The sequence below is a fragment of the Perca flavescens genome, chromosome 19, assembly GCF_004354835.1.
Source record: "Perca flavescens isolate YP-PL-M2 chromosome 19, PFLA_1.0, whole genome shotgun sequence".
In the NCBI taxonomy this organism is placed as follows: domain Eukaryota; kingdom Metazoa; phylum Chordata; class Actinopteri; order Perciformes; family Percidae; genus Perca; species Perca flavescens.
Window position 1 is genome coordinate 2,129,621 of NC_041349.1, and position 13,724 is coordinate 2,143,344.

General features: G+C 41.8%; 1 protein-coding gene across 2 annotated transcripts in view; it reads right to left on the minus strand.

Moving 5' to 3' along the window:
• Nucleotides 1-13,724, minus strand: part of LOC114574064 (zinc finger protein 239-like) — a 36,905-nt gene that overhangs the window by 10,731 nt on the left and 12,450 nt on the right. Inside the window, exon 1 of one of the 2 annotated variants that reach the window (XM_028606367.1) lies at nt 4,565-4,875. The exons of the other annotated variant lie outside the window; for it this stretch is intronic. The gene's annotated coding sequence lies outside the window, so the exon portion shown is untranslated. Of the gene's footprint in view, nt 1-4,564; nt 4,876-13,724 lie in introns of those variants that run through there. 2 annotated transcript variants of the gene reach the window in all.

The following is a 13,724-nucleotide window of genomic DNA, read 5'->3' on the forward strand; positions in this document are numbered from 1 at the left end:
ACTGCGGCGCCTCGATCTCGTGAGGTCATCGTTGCCCACGTGTGCATGACGTCAGAGCAAGTCGGGATCAAGTCGGACACAAGACTACCCAGCATGCATCAGGCTGCGATCGCCGGTGATTGATACTGCGCAGATCTGGCTCGTCTCCAATGAACCTACTACCAGCTGAGATCAGCTGCATAGTTTTTATAACCAGGGCAGCAGTTTTCAGATTACATTATGAATTTACATAATGGTAAAAGGGTTCTCCAATGTTTTCTCAGTTAGCCTTTTATAATGCTATCAGAGGAGTAACCAGAATGGGCCTTTGGGACATTGGAGGAATGGTGGCTGATGATGGACAGTGTAGATATATTACATTAAAGATCAGCCACGTCTTTCTGCAACAGCAGAGAACTCTTTTACAATTATGTAAATTCATAATGCAATGCCCTGGTTAAAGAAACAATGTAACTGATCTCAGCTATTCTGTCTATAATGGACATTTCTAAGGGACCCCAAACCTTTGACCGGAGGTGTGTATGTTTGCAGTTTGTTTCTATATAAAGAACACTAGTTATTAGGGGTGTGACGAGACGCTTACTCCCCGAGACGAGACGCATCACGAGATCGGGTTCACGAGAACGAGACGAGATTTCTCGTCGAGGTGAAAAGTTGTCTCGTGAGGCGATGTGATGTCAGCGTGATGGAGCGTGGAGTTACTACTGAAGATCCCCCCCCCCTGCCACTTTTAAATCATTTGTGTGGCGAAATTTTGGTTTTCCTGCGGAAATAATAAACGGCGAAAGAGTGACCGACAAGACGAACAAAATATGTAAACATTGTAAGAAAAAAAATGCCGTATACCGTGGCTAACACGAGCACTATGCAAAAACACTCACAGCACCACCACAGCTCTCTACTAACTACTAGTTAGTAACTACTAGTTAGTAGTACGGCATTTTTTTCTTACAATGTTTACATATTGTGTAGAGATGGCCCGATACCACTTTTTTGCTTCCCGATACCGATTCCGATACCTGAACTTGCGTATCGGCCGATACCGAGTACCGATCCGATACCAGTGTGTCATATATTTTATTATGTTTTAACAGCTGTATACTACTATCTCTGTATGATGATATGATGTATAACAGCTGTATACTACTATCTCTGTATGTGATGATGATATGATGTATGGAACAGCTGTATACTACTATCTCTGTATGGATGATGATATGATGTATAACAGCTGTATACTACTATCTCTGTATGGATGTGATATGATGATGTATAGCTGAACTTTATGATTTATTCTGTATACTACTATCTCTGTATGATGATATGATGTATAACAGTTATATCTCTGTATGATGATATGATGTATAACAGCTGTATAACTATCTCTGTATGATGATATGATGTATAACAAACTACTATCTCTGTATGATGATATGATGTATAACAGCTTATACTTCTGTATGGATGTGATATGATGTATAACAGCTGTATACTTATGGATGTGATATGATGTATGAACTTTCTTTTATTCTCCAGTTTGACAGTCAGTTATAAGAGAAAAAGAACATAAATAAACTACTTTAATGTAGATTTTCTTCAGGGCTTTATTACGTGGTATCGGATCGGTGCATCAACTCCAGTACTTCCCGATACCAGCGTTTTAGGCAGTATCTGAGCCGATACCGATACTGGTATCGGAACATCTCTAATATTGTGTTCGTCTTGTCTGTCACTCTTTCGCCGTTTATTACTTCCGCAGGAAAACCCAAATGTCGCCACTCGTACAACGAGATCTCGTCACACCCCGACTAGTTATTATTTGTTATTTATTTCAGAAACCAGCAGCATTGTATCTGATTCACACCCATGCTCCGTTATCCTCCAGCGTGTCGGTAGGATGATGAAGATGTATTTCTAGATATTAGAGATGACTTGTTGTTGTAAAGAGCGGCAGCATGGCGCCCGGTGTTTGGGTTTAACTGGTGATAGAGGCAGATGTGGTGTAGGCGTGGCCTTACAGGACCCATTCCCGACTAACCAGGAAATAAACATTCTTACCGCTTACCCTCTATTTTACATTCATTTGTCGGTGTTTTGTGAAACTTGACGATAGAAATGAGTTGCTGAGCATTAATTCTGGTCCCGACAGACATTCATGCTAACACTAGCCGTTGTCGTTGCGAAATATCATCCGTTGTCTGGCGAGCCACGGAGACACCCAGATCGACTTGTGAATTTACATTAGTATACACTTCAACATTAAAACAACACTGTATCTAAAATGTAAGCAAACTGGGATATGATATATTATTGGAAAAATATATGTCTTAATGGAAGTAATTAGCTGGGGAAGTTTCATGTTAATCTGTTATTTATTTTGACCCTATCACATAACGTCATGCAAAATGTGTGGGGATTTATAATCTTTAAAAGGCTGTTTTCTCATACTACTAGAGTCAGAAAACTCAACTGCAGTAGCACTTACACATACATGTCCGTCTAAGCATCAGCCACACAAATACGACACATACTGTATGAAAAATAAAACGTAAAAACGCTGGGATCTAGCTGGGATTCAAACCTTGGATGTCATGGACACAACACTACACACCGCTGAATTGGGTTTGTGATTTCTATCAATATATTGGACTTTTAGTCTTAATTAACACAGGTTAACATATGAGAGAAATATACACCTATGCCAACTGGTGATGTCACAATTTAACATGGGCAAATGCAGACCTAGAAACTGTAAAGTATAGTTCATATTTGTCTCACATACCAAAAACTAACTGATGTACAACACACTGGCATGACCCCACTTAACACTTTATTCTGTTTTGGGGGTAAAAATCAAACACGTAGTCATGTGTCAACTGATTATAGTTGTGTTTAATTTATGTCTGTGTGGACCCAGAATCACGTTTTTTGGTCTAATGGTAGCCTATACTCTATTCTTATGACCATTGAATGTCTTGTAGCAAAGTGCTGATCCTCGTTTTCTCTCCGGTGACTTATTGTTATGTCTCGGTTAAGTTATGAAGTGAGTTACAGCAAAAGTCTAGTGATTTGAAGTGAAGAACATATGAAGCTTATTTTCTCACAGTTTGACTTTTATTTATCCCACACATAATGTGTTGGCCTACTTTGACGACACACAATGGTCATTATGGTATATGATTATACAAAACTTTGATGTAGGCTACTCGAGATAGTTTGATAACATAGATGTTGCTGTTTCAGATTCCTAATATGGGTCTAATGAAATTAAACTATAATCAGTTGACTTGCGGCCCAGGTTGAAGAGATGGTTTGTGCTGAGATAGACCTACACATTAATAACAATGATAAATGATCACGTTTGCGCATGACTGACGTGTTTAATTTTTTACCCACAAAACGGAATAAAATTGTAACACAGGCATAATGAATATTAAAAATTGTGGTTGTGAAGAGGCTGTAGCTTAACATAAATATAATTACATTTCTTAAATGCCTACAGATGTATCACAAGTTAATCTGAGCGGATCACATTTCGCCACAGCTGGCAGCGGTCTCCACGCTGCGTTCAGCTGGCTGTAAACACCTCATATGGAGTTTATTTATTTACAGGCTGCATTTAAATATGAACAGATCTAAATACACTTAATCCATGTTGTACTGTTATGATGCCGCTGCAAGAACGAAGACTGACAACGTAGGTGGCCGTGTCGATGCCTGTCCACGATTGGCTACTGCAAACGTCGGTGTGTTTTCCAAAACTTTTCCGTTATCAGTGTTATATTTGTAGCCTATGATTCCGTTATTAATCTGACTTCAAGTTGATTTGAGATTCTTTCATACAGGGATAAGTGAAACATACTTTCTGAGGTGTTCACACGTAATGTTTGTGGCGATAGCGACGACTGATGCCAGATTCATTTGTGACACAACTTCTGTCCCGTTGATTGGGTTTTATACTGAATTCTACGGACGTGCATCATTCTCATCACTATGGTAGTCTACACTACACACTATTACTCATTCATCACATTTGGACAGCACTGTCAAACTCCCGTTTTGTAACGATTTGGATATTAGGCGCAGGTGTGGAAAGGTGAACTATCAGGTTTGTGCTGGTGTCTCTGTTGTTAGCTTGTTTGTTATAGGCCTACCTATAGTTTGGACACCGGTTTATAACCAACTACAGCGTGAATATGATAATCGGTGTGTCGGTGCATGGTTTCCAGAGACCGTGGTAGAGACACACGGCGTCACACTCGCCAGAAAACGAGTGATATTTTCGTAACAAAAACGGCTCATTTGTTGATGTCGGATCCAGATAAAGGACTGTCCCAGCAAGCCGTTCCTACCGTGATGTTTTCAAATCAATGTGAAAAAGAAGCGAATTGATCCGAGTTGTTTACTGCAGCCCCGCCAGCAACACATATCACCAGTTCATTCAAAAAACAGTTAAACCCAAACACCGAATCAGAAGCACCAAAGCATGACTCAGCATCTTAGTGATCTCATGAGATTGATCAAAGAAGAAGACCAAAAGGAGAAGATGATGGCGCTTCCCTACCTGGAGGCTGTCCTAAACCTTCAGTCCCCGTCCTTTCCTGTCTTATTAATATTCCTCTAGTCCGGAAGTGTCCACAGATGGAAAGAATTCCTCCAGGTTAGGAATATTGTCCTGTAGAGTCCATGCTAACTGTCTGCTAACTTCATGTGCCGACCTCGTTCCGTCTCCTCGCCCTGCACCGTGTTCCCGGGTACGTTTGTTTTCTTCACGTTGCTGCCTACACAAAGAAACTATCCCCGCCTTTTTCTGTTTAGTTTTCACCCCGGGACAGCCCCCGACGTCCAGCGAGCGCTCCCACTGTGGAGCGCCAATACGCTGCGTCATCTCTCTGAGCAGCCATCTTAGAAACAGCTCTCATTGGCTATCAACACGTCAATCATGGCAGCTGTGGCCAATCACGTTGCCTTTCCAATGGTACAGGAACATCCAATGGGAGCCGGTCCTAATGAATGGACAACAGAGCTAAGTCCCGCCTCCCAGAGCCAGCAGCCACATCCATGTGATTTATGAGAACAAATATGATCAACAGTGTTTGAATGAATGTTAAAAGGTTTTGGAAGTCATTTTAAGTCTTTAGTATGTTTTTTATAATAGTATAGAAGGGAGTAAAAGCATTTAGCAAAATGTGGTCACTTGGAGAGGTTTAGGAGAGGTTGTGGAGAGGTTGTGGCTCACCAGTGCCACCTGTAATACCAAATCCTGAAACCTCCCTAGCTCCCATTAGTTTAGGACTAGAGATCTGAAACTTTATAGAGGTCTTGTTGACAAGGTCTAGAAGGTATATGTTGTGTTGTGTTGTGTTCTGCATAGTGTGGTACAAAGTATGTTTTAGTTATTTTACCAAAATAACTATTTTGAACCATGTTTGAACTGCTGTAGTGCATGTTGTGTTTTAATCACATGCTAATCCAGCCCATTTTCATAAACTAGAAGAATGTAGGTTTCTAATGAAGTCTCATACATGCATTCTGGCCTCCCAGTTCTTCTGTTAGAAGCTTCTCCCTTTGGGGAAGGGAAATATCATATCAGACCCTTTATATCCATCTTCTTATCATTTTCAATAAGCTGCTGATAGTAAACCTCTCTCTGGATGAGAGCATCATATCAGACCCTTTATATCCATCTTCTTATCATTTTCAATAAGCTGCTGATAGTAAACCTCTCTCTGGATGAGAGCATCATATCAGTTGAGTCAGACAGCCAGCAGGTGGCAGCACAGCTCCTTCTCTTTCTTTACACATGATCAGTTCAGCAGGGAACAGCTCAGAGCTCTTTAACTTATGGAGTTTGAATTCAACCGTCACTGTATTAGAGGAACATTTAGGCTACAAAATAAAGATCATCACCATGGCAACAGACACATGACATCACACACCAGAGTGTCCAAACCAACAGTTCATTAATTTCAGAACCAGAAAACACAACAGAGACCAAACTCACACAGTTCTACTACAATGACAACGACAACACGCAGACATAATAACATTATTATTAACATTATTAAAATGCATGACAACAACACATATGTGTACACACACACATATATATATATATATATATATATATATATATATATATATATATATATATATATATAAAAACAATAATAACTCCACAGCAGCTTTACACAGACACACACACCAGCACCAGCTGGTTCAAGACGTACAAAGAGAGCCTTCCTGGACTCTGAGCCAATCAGAACGCGGCTGCAGGTTCCAGACCCAGGTGAGTGAGTCTCTCTCAGTCAGTTTTTCTGTGTATCAGGTTGTAGCTGCAGTTTCAAACATCAGAGAGATTAGATTAGATTTAGATTTAACTTTATTGTCATTGTGCAGAGTACAAGTACAGAGACAACAAAATGCAGTTTGTGTGGAATGTGATATTCAAGTATAGACAGGTGGTGCATAGGCAGGACAAGAAACATATTGCAGTGTTATAGAGCACAATCAATATGGCTATGTAATATGAACAATGTATGAACAACATGTACAGATATGTGCAATGTAGTAGCAGTGACATTATGCTAGTAGTAAGAATTATATAGATATATGCAGTGTATATCAGCAGAATATATAATAAGAAAAACAGACTATATATGGATATTCTGTGTGAACCATATAAAAAGATAAGTACAGTATGTACAGTTATGTGCAGTATGGTAACATTATCACAGTAGTAATAGTAGTAAAGGCTAAAACACACCTGAACGCATCACAACGTCGACGTCATCCAGAAGCGACAACAGTCGGCCGGAAAGAGGAAGCCGGGCCGCGATATTACGAATCCCACTATGGCCACGCCAAGACCCGCCCTTCAATAGCGTTCACACACTACTATTGACCAGGCGTCCATGCTTACATGTACAGGTCCTATCCCCTGACCAATCCCCTAACCCTAACCTTAACCACTCGAGGTGAAACGCCTAACCCCAACCAATCGAGCTGCTTCGTAGGGCGGGTCTTGGCGTGGCAATAGTGGGATTCGTAATTTTGCAGCCGGGCCAGCAGCTGCCTTCACTCTCCTACCCATCGCCTCTATAGCCTAGTTTCTATTATATTAATATAGTGTTTTTAAAAAACCAAAGATACATGTAGTAAGTATTTAGCCTCACGCTAATTTATCAAGACTAGACCAACCGGCTAAACCAACGCTAGCCCCATGGCCTCCTCTACACCTGGCGAGTCACCACTCACACACAAACAAAGAAATTGCTGACCTCAAGGAAGATGATCGTCGACTTTCCGAGGACTTAAAGACCAAAGATGCTTTGTTAACCGCCTGCTTGGACGTGGCTCATAACCAGTCGCTCCGGATCTCATCGCTCACGGCGGCGTTTCAGGATACAGCGCCTATGGACCCAGCCGCCTGCCCACGTCCACCTTCTTGCTCGACACCGGTCATCAAGCCACGCTGGACTGAGGTGGTTTGTGGCCAAAAGAGAGCCTCGAGTAGGGCTCCATCGCCTCCTGCCCTCAGCCTCTCCAACCGTTTCAGTGCCCTGTCGGAGTCGGACCTAGTAGTGGCTGATGTGGTTGGCCAGGCCCGCCCCGCTTCAAAGCCGACTGACCAGCCTCCGTCACAGAAGAGGTTACCGCGGCTACAGCTTCTGATGGACACAGTAGCCAGACGATCTGGTGGCCTGGACCGGCCACACGACAACGTTCCTCAAAAACAACCGAACGGTAAGCAATCGTCCTCTTCTTTTCCTTGTCCATCTGTAACCGACACTGACTGTTTCGCTCCCGTCACCGGCCATCCACACCCCCCCGAACCACAGTAATTATCGGTGACTCCATCACCAGAGATTTAACGTTTCATAATGCTGTTACTCACTGCTTTCCTGGAGCCAAAGTTGCAGACATCCTGGCTAAAGTTGTGGACCGGACACCCTCGTTCCCGACCTCTATTAAACGCATCGTGGTCCAGTGTGGACACAACAACATGTCCTATCTCCGAACGCACAAAGAAAGAGTTTACCACTCTCATTGAGGCTTTAAAAAGCACTGGGAAGTCGGTTTTTATTTCTGGCCCACTTCCATCCCTAGGTCGCGGATCATGCCTTTTTAGGAGGCTACTCTCCCTTAACACCTGGCTCCAGCTTACATGCAGCATTCATAAACTAGGTTTTATTGACAATTTTAATCTGTTTTGGAAACGTGGCTCCCTGTTCAGCAGGTATGGGATCCATCCCAACACACGCGGAAACCAGGTGCTCCGTGGGAATTTGCACCACGCCTTGCACACTGCTCAGACACACTCTCCCAAAAGCTCTCACTCACTTATAAATAACTCTGCTTACCCACAGACCAGCAATATCATTCCAGTTATAATCAATAATATCAGTAATCAGAGATACAGCACTACACGCTCCTCTGTGCTTGCTCCTTTGGAACAATCACCCATTCATAATCCCATAACCACGGTGTCTGTTCCCAGAGTGAGATTGATTAAATTAAACATAAACAAAAGAGGTGCTATACTCAACAACCTAATTGGAATTGGAACAACCAATGCACTGACAGAACAGAATAAGAAAATCAAATGTGGACTATTAAACATCAGATCTCTGTCTTCTAAAGCAATATTGGTAAACAATTGCTATCAGATAACCAAATTGATTTATTTTGTCTCACCGAAACATGGCTAGGCCACGATGAATACGTTAGTCTAAATGAAGCCACTCCTCCCAGTCATATTAATACTCAAATTCCACGAGGCTCAGGCCGAGGAGGGGGAGTTGCAGCCATATTCGACTCAAGCCTGTTAATTAATCCTAAACCTAAACTAGATTATAACTCGTTCGAAAGCCTTGTTCTTAATCTTCAACACCCAACGTGGAAAACAGTCCAGCCAATTACATTTGTCGTTGTTTACCACGCACCAGGTCCGTATTCTGAATTTTTATCTGAATTCTCAGAGTTTTTATCATGTGTAGTCCTTAAATCAGACCAAGTACTTATTGTTGGTGACTTTAATATCCATGTGGACGTTGACAGCAATAGTCTTACTACTGCTTTCAACTCACTACTAGATTCTATTGGCTTCAGTCAGAGTGTGCATGAGGCCATGCATTGTTTTAACCACACCCTCGACCTGGTGCTGGCATCAGCATTTAACTCAATGTCATGCCTTAATATAACAGAGGACCTTTATGTTAACTTTAGTCCCTGCCAAATTGATAATTTTGTTGACGATGCTACGGACAACTTTGGACTCGGTCACTCCTGTCAAAAAGAAGATGATGAAGCAAAGGAATCTCCCAAACTCGCAAATTTAAACAAATCTCATGAAAACTTGAAAGTAAATGGCGTTCCACCAAACGGGAAGAATCTTGTGTAGATTGGCAAGATAGTCTGAAAAATTATAGGAAGGCCCTCAGAAATGCCAGATCAGACTATTACTCAACACTAATAGAAGAAAATAAGAACAACCCAAGGTTTCTTTTCAGCACTGTAGCCAGGCTGACAGATAGCCACAGCTCTACTGAGCCATCTATTCCTCTAGCTCTGAGTAGTGATGACTTCATGAGCTTCTTTAATGATAAAATTATAACAATTAGAGATAAAATTCATCACCTTTTGCCCACAGCTTCTAACGGCTCACCATTGGTCGGAGGAGGGCTGGAGAGAACGATAAGACCTGATACATACTTAAGCTGCTTTTATCCTATAAACCTTCAACAATTAATGTTAAAGGTCTCTTCAGCTAAGCCAACTACCTGTCTCTTAGACCCCATCCCAACGAGATTACTCAAAGAAGCGTTACCCGTGGTTACCTTGTGTGTGTGTGGGGAGCTGGTGAGTGAGGGAGAAGTGAGAAGTGAGAGAGTGCCAGCGATTAGCTCCGCAGCGAGTAGTGACTCTAGACTCATATAGTGAGAGAAACAAAGAGTCTCCCCTGTTCTTTCTGACCACGGTGGGAGATCTGGAGCAGGAAAAGTTAACTATCTTGTTGATTTCATGTTGTTTACGGAGGAGAACCAGGAATTGAGTCGGGGGAAATCATTGGGGGAAATGCAACGCTACCGAGCCACGCCCACAGCAGTCGCTATGACGACCAGCCACGCTGAGGCGAGACCAACCATCTGCAATGGAAAAGGGACGCACAGTGTGCCGAGTCAAGGCGGTACCATGTAATGGAAAAACGCCATAAAAGTAGACTTGGGGCCAGAGCCTTCAGCTATCAGGCTCCGCTCCTGTGGAACCAGCTCCCAATCTGGGTTCAAGGGGCAGACACCGTCACCACATTTAAGAATAAACTGAAAACCATCCTCTTTGATAAAGCTTATAGTTAGGGAGTGAGGAGTCGCAGTGTACGCCTAACCCGGCCCACCTGCTCCTCTTCGTAGTCATCAGATTTATTTATCATATAATAAATAATCTAGTGAGAGTAGAGGAAGGCAGGCCTGTACAGCCCGATCCGGCAGGGGAGAGTTCAAGCCCGATCCGGCACCTCTCTCTAACCTGCCTCTCTTAGTTATGCTATTATAATTCTAGACTGCCGGGGCAGTTCCTTCCTTCCTACGACACACTGAACTGCTCTCTCCTCTGTTTTCATTTGTGTGCATCCTTGTTACTAACCTGTTACAACGCCCTCCTGTGTCGTAGGTGAAGAGGGAGTAAAGGAGAGGGCTCAGCACACATCCCTGTGGTACACCGGTGTTGAGGGTGATGATTGAGAAGGTGTGATTATTTAACCTAACAGACTGAGGTCTGTTGGTGTGGGGGGGGGGTGGAGTCAGCAGCTTTGTAGTGATCCTTGAAGGCTGCTCCACTATCCACACATTTACTGACTCAAGTTTGAAATAACTGTTTTGCAGTGTTATACATGTTTTAATAATAAAGTACATCAAACAAATACAATAACATTAATAATAATAATAATAACAACAACAGTTATCACATTTTATCTACCAAGATATTTATCAAGGAAATACTTTTGTTTATTTATTTAGCACATGTTAAAAACAACAACGTTACATTGATGAAACATTAAGTAAAAAAGAAATTAGGAAACACTCAGAGGGCATGCTGGGTAAATTTATTCAGCGATAGGTGAATATAGAGATACTTAATATAGATAAGAAATATAACAAAATAAAAATTTTAAATTCAAAAATATAAAAATAAAAACTTAAACAACTTAAAAAATATAAACCCGCCCCCCTCTCAGACTCTGACCCGGACCCCCTGAGTCTGAAGGGCAGTTAACCCTGAGAGCATCTTTATGGCCTTAAAGCAGAGCAATAGTTTCCATTTAGCCAACTGTACACAATCAGCTACAGCATCAGCTAAAACAGCATCTAAAACAGCATCATCTGCATAAAGATGAATTTTTATTTATTCATCACTTTGTTTTACTATTTACCTCAAAAGAACAGAGCTAAAAGACAGTGAATATTAATGATAGGCTTGGAAGTGACATTAGGTTGCTACTGCAGGAAGCAATACGTGATAATAAATCATCTACTTGTCACATTTCATGCGATTAATGTATCTTACGGAAATTGCGTAACTGATGCACAATGCGCGAGCATTCGTATTGATATCGGAGGACATATGGCATTCTTTTAAATGCTGTGAAACAACAACTGGTCACCGTTATGTGGCTGTTGTGACGGTTAAGTTTAGGCACCAAACGTCTTACCAGAATTAGTTTGTGGTTGGGTTAAAATAAATACTTTCGGGACAGAAAAGTCCTGTGTTTTGGGAGCAAAACACCATACCAATCTCCGGACAAAATGTCAATGTCAAAATGTTTATTTATATATTTAAAATTTTGTTTGAATCAGACTTCCTGTATGCTGATAATTAATCTTTTTTTATGAAATACCATTTTTGTATTATGTACTGAATTAGCATTACACTAACAAGACTGCTATATCACTTATCCTCACGTATTAACATAATCGTCTTTTGCAGAGAGTGATTGAGCTGCAGTGAGAAGAACTAAAGCTAGACATGGTGATAGATGTAAACCAAGCCCTGGGTATCCTGCTCTGCCTTTGAGAAAATGAAAGCTCAGATGAGCTGTTCTGGAATCTTGCTTGTTATGAGGTCATAACAAGCGAGGTTACCTCCCCTTTCTCTGCATTGCCCGCCCAGAGAATTTGGCCCACCCATGAGAGAGAGAGACATCATGGGTTTCAATCATGGCTTGCCCCGCCCTCTTTCCTCCTCAATAGCTACAGACACAGAAATGGCACATCCTAAGGAAAGCTCACAATGAGGCATATTTTCAGTTGTGATTGAACTGTATTTTCTGAGTTACTATATAGGCCAACTTTGATCTTGACAAATACAGTCCCTGACAAAAGTCTTGTCGCTTATCTATTTTGTAGAAACACCTGCTATTAACCTGACTTTTAATTAATCACTTGGTGTTAGAAATAGCTCATATGAAAAGCTAAAACCCTCCCAAATGATGTTTAATGCACTGAAATAAATTAGTTTCACTGAAAAAAGATTTATCATTTAATCAACACAGAAAGGTCAAATTTTGGCAAGACAAAAGTTTTGTCGCCTATACCGAAATTGAACAAATTTATTGCAAATACAAAAATATGTCAGCAAATTAAGTAGTGGTGCTGTGAGATCCAAATTTAATATCTTGTATGACTTCCATGAGCTTGAAGGACTGCATCCATGCAGTTTGGCAAGGATTCATACAATTTATTGATGAAGTCATCAGGAATAGCAAAGAAAGTCTTGCATGCCTCCCAGAGTTCATCAGTATTCTTTGGTTTCGTCTTCCATGCTTCCTCTTTCATCCTACCCCACATTTGCTCAATGATGTTCATGTCTGGTGACTGGGCTGGCCAATCCTGGAGCATCTTGATCTTCTTCGCCTTGAGGAACTTTGATGTGGAGATAGAAGTATGCGATGGAGCACCGTCCTGCTGCAGGATTTGGCCTCTGTTATGGTTGGGAATATAAGAAGTAGCTAAGATTTCTTGGTATTTTAGACTATTGATGTTGCCTTCCACCCTGCAGATCTCTCGCACACCCCCATACTGGATGTAACCCCAGACCATGATTTTTCCGCCACCGAATTTCACTGTTTTCTGGGTGAATCTCGGATCCATGCAGGCTCCAGTAGATCTCCTGCAATATTTGCGGCAACAGTGGTGTAATTCAACAGAAGATTCATCTGAAAAATCCACCTTCTTCCACTTTTCCAGCATCCATCCTTTTAGCAGGCTGTGGGCCTTGGCAAATGCCACACGGTTTTTCAATTGTCTTTTGTTTAGTGCTGGCTTCTGGGCACTGATTCGACCATGGAGGCCATTTCGAAACAGAATCCGACAAACTGTTCTGGTTGACACAGGGACTTCAGGTGACCAGGTCTCGGGGAGCTCTGCTGCAGTGGAAAATGGGCTGGCCTCGGATTTTCGAGCCAACAAACGGTCCTCTCGAGCAGTTGTCTTGCGGGGTCTGCCTGACCTGGGCTCGTCAAAAAGTATCCAGTGTCTTCAAATGTTTTTTTTATCCTCTGTACTTGACGCTGAGACACATTGAAGGTGTCTGCCACATCAGCAGTGGATCTGGTCTTCAGCCTCTTGATAATCAAAACTTTAGTCTCAGGGTGAATCTTAGGAATGTTTGCAGAGGTCTAGTTGCAGTTGATGTGAAGGTCTAGTGTACTGGGGTTGTTTTTATAC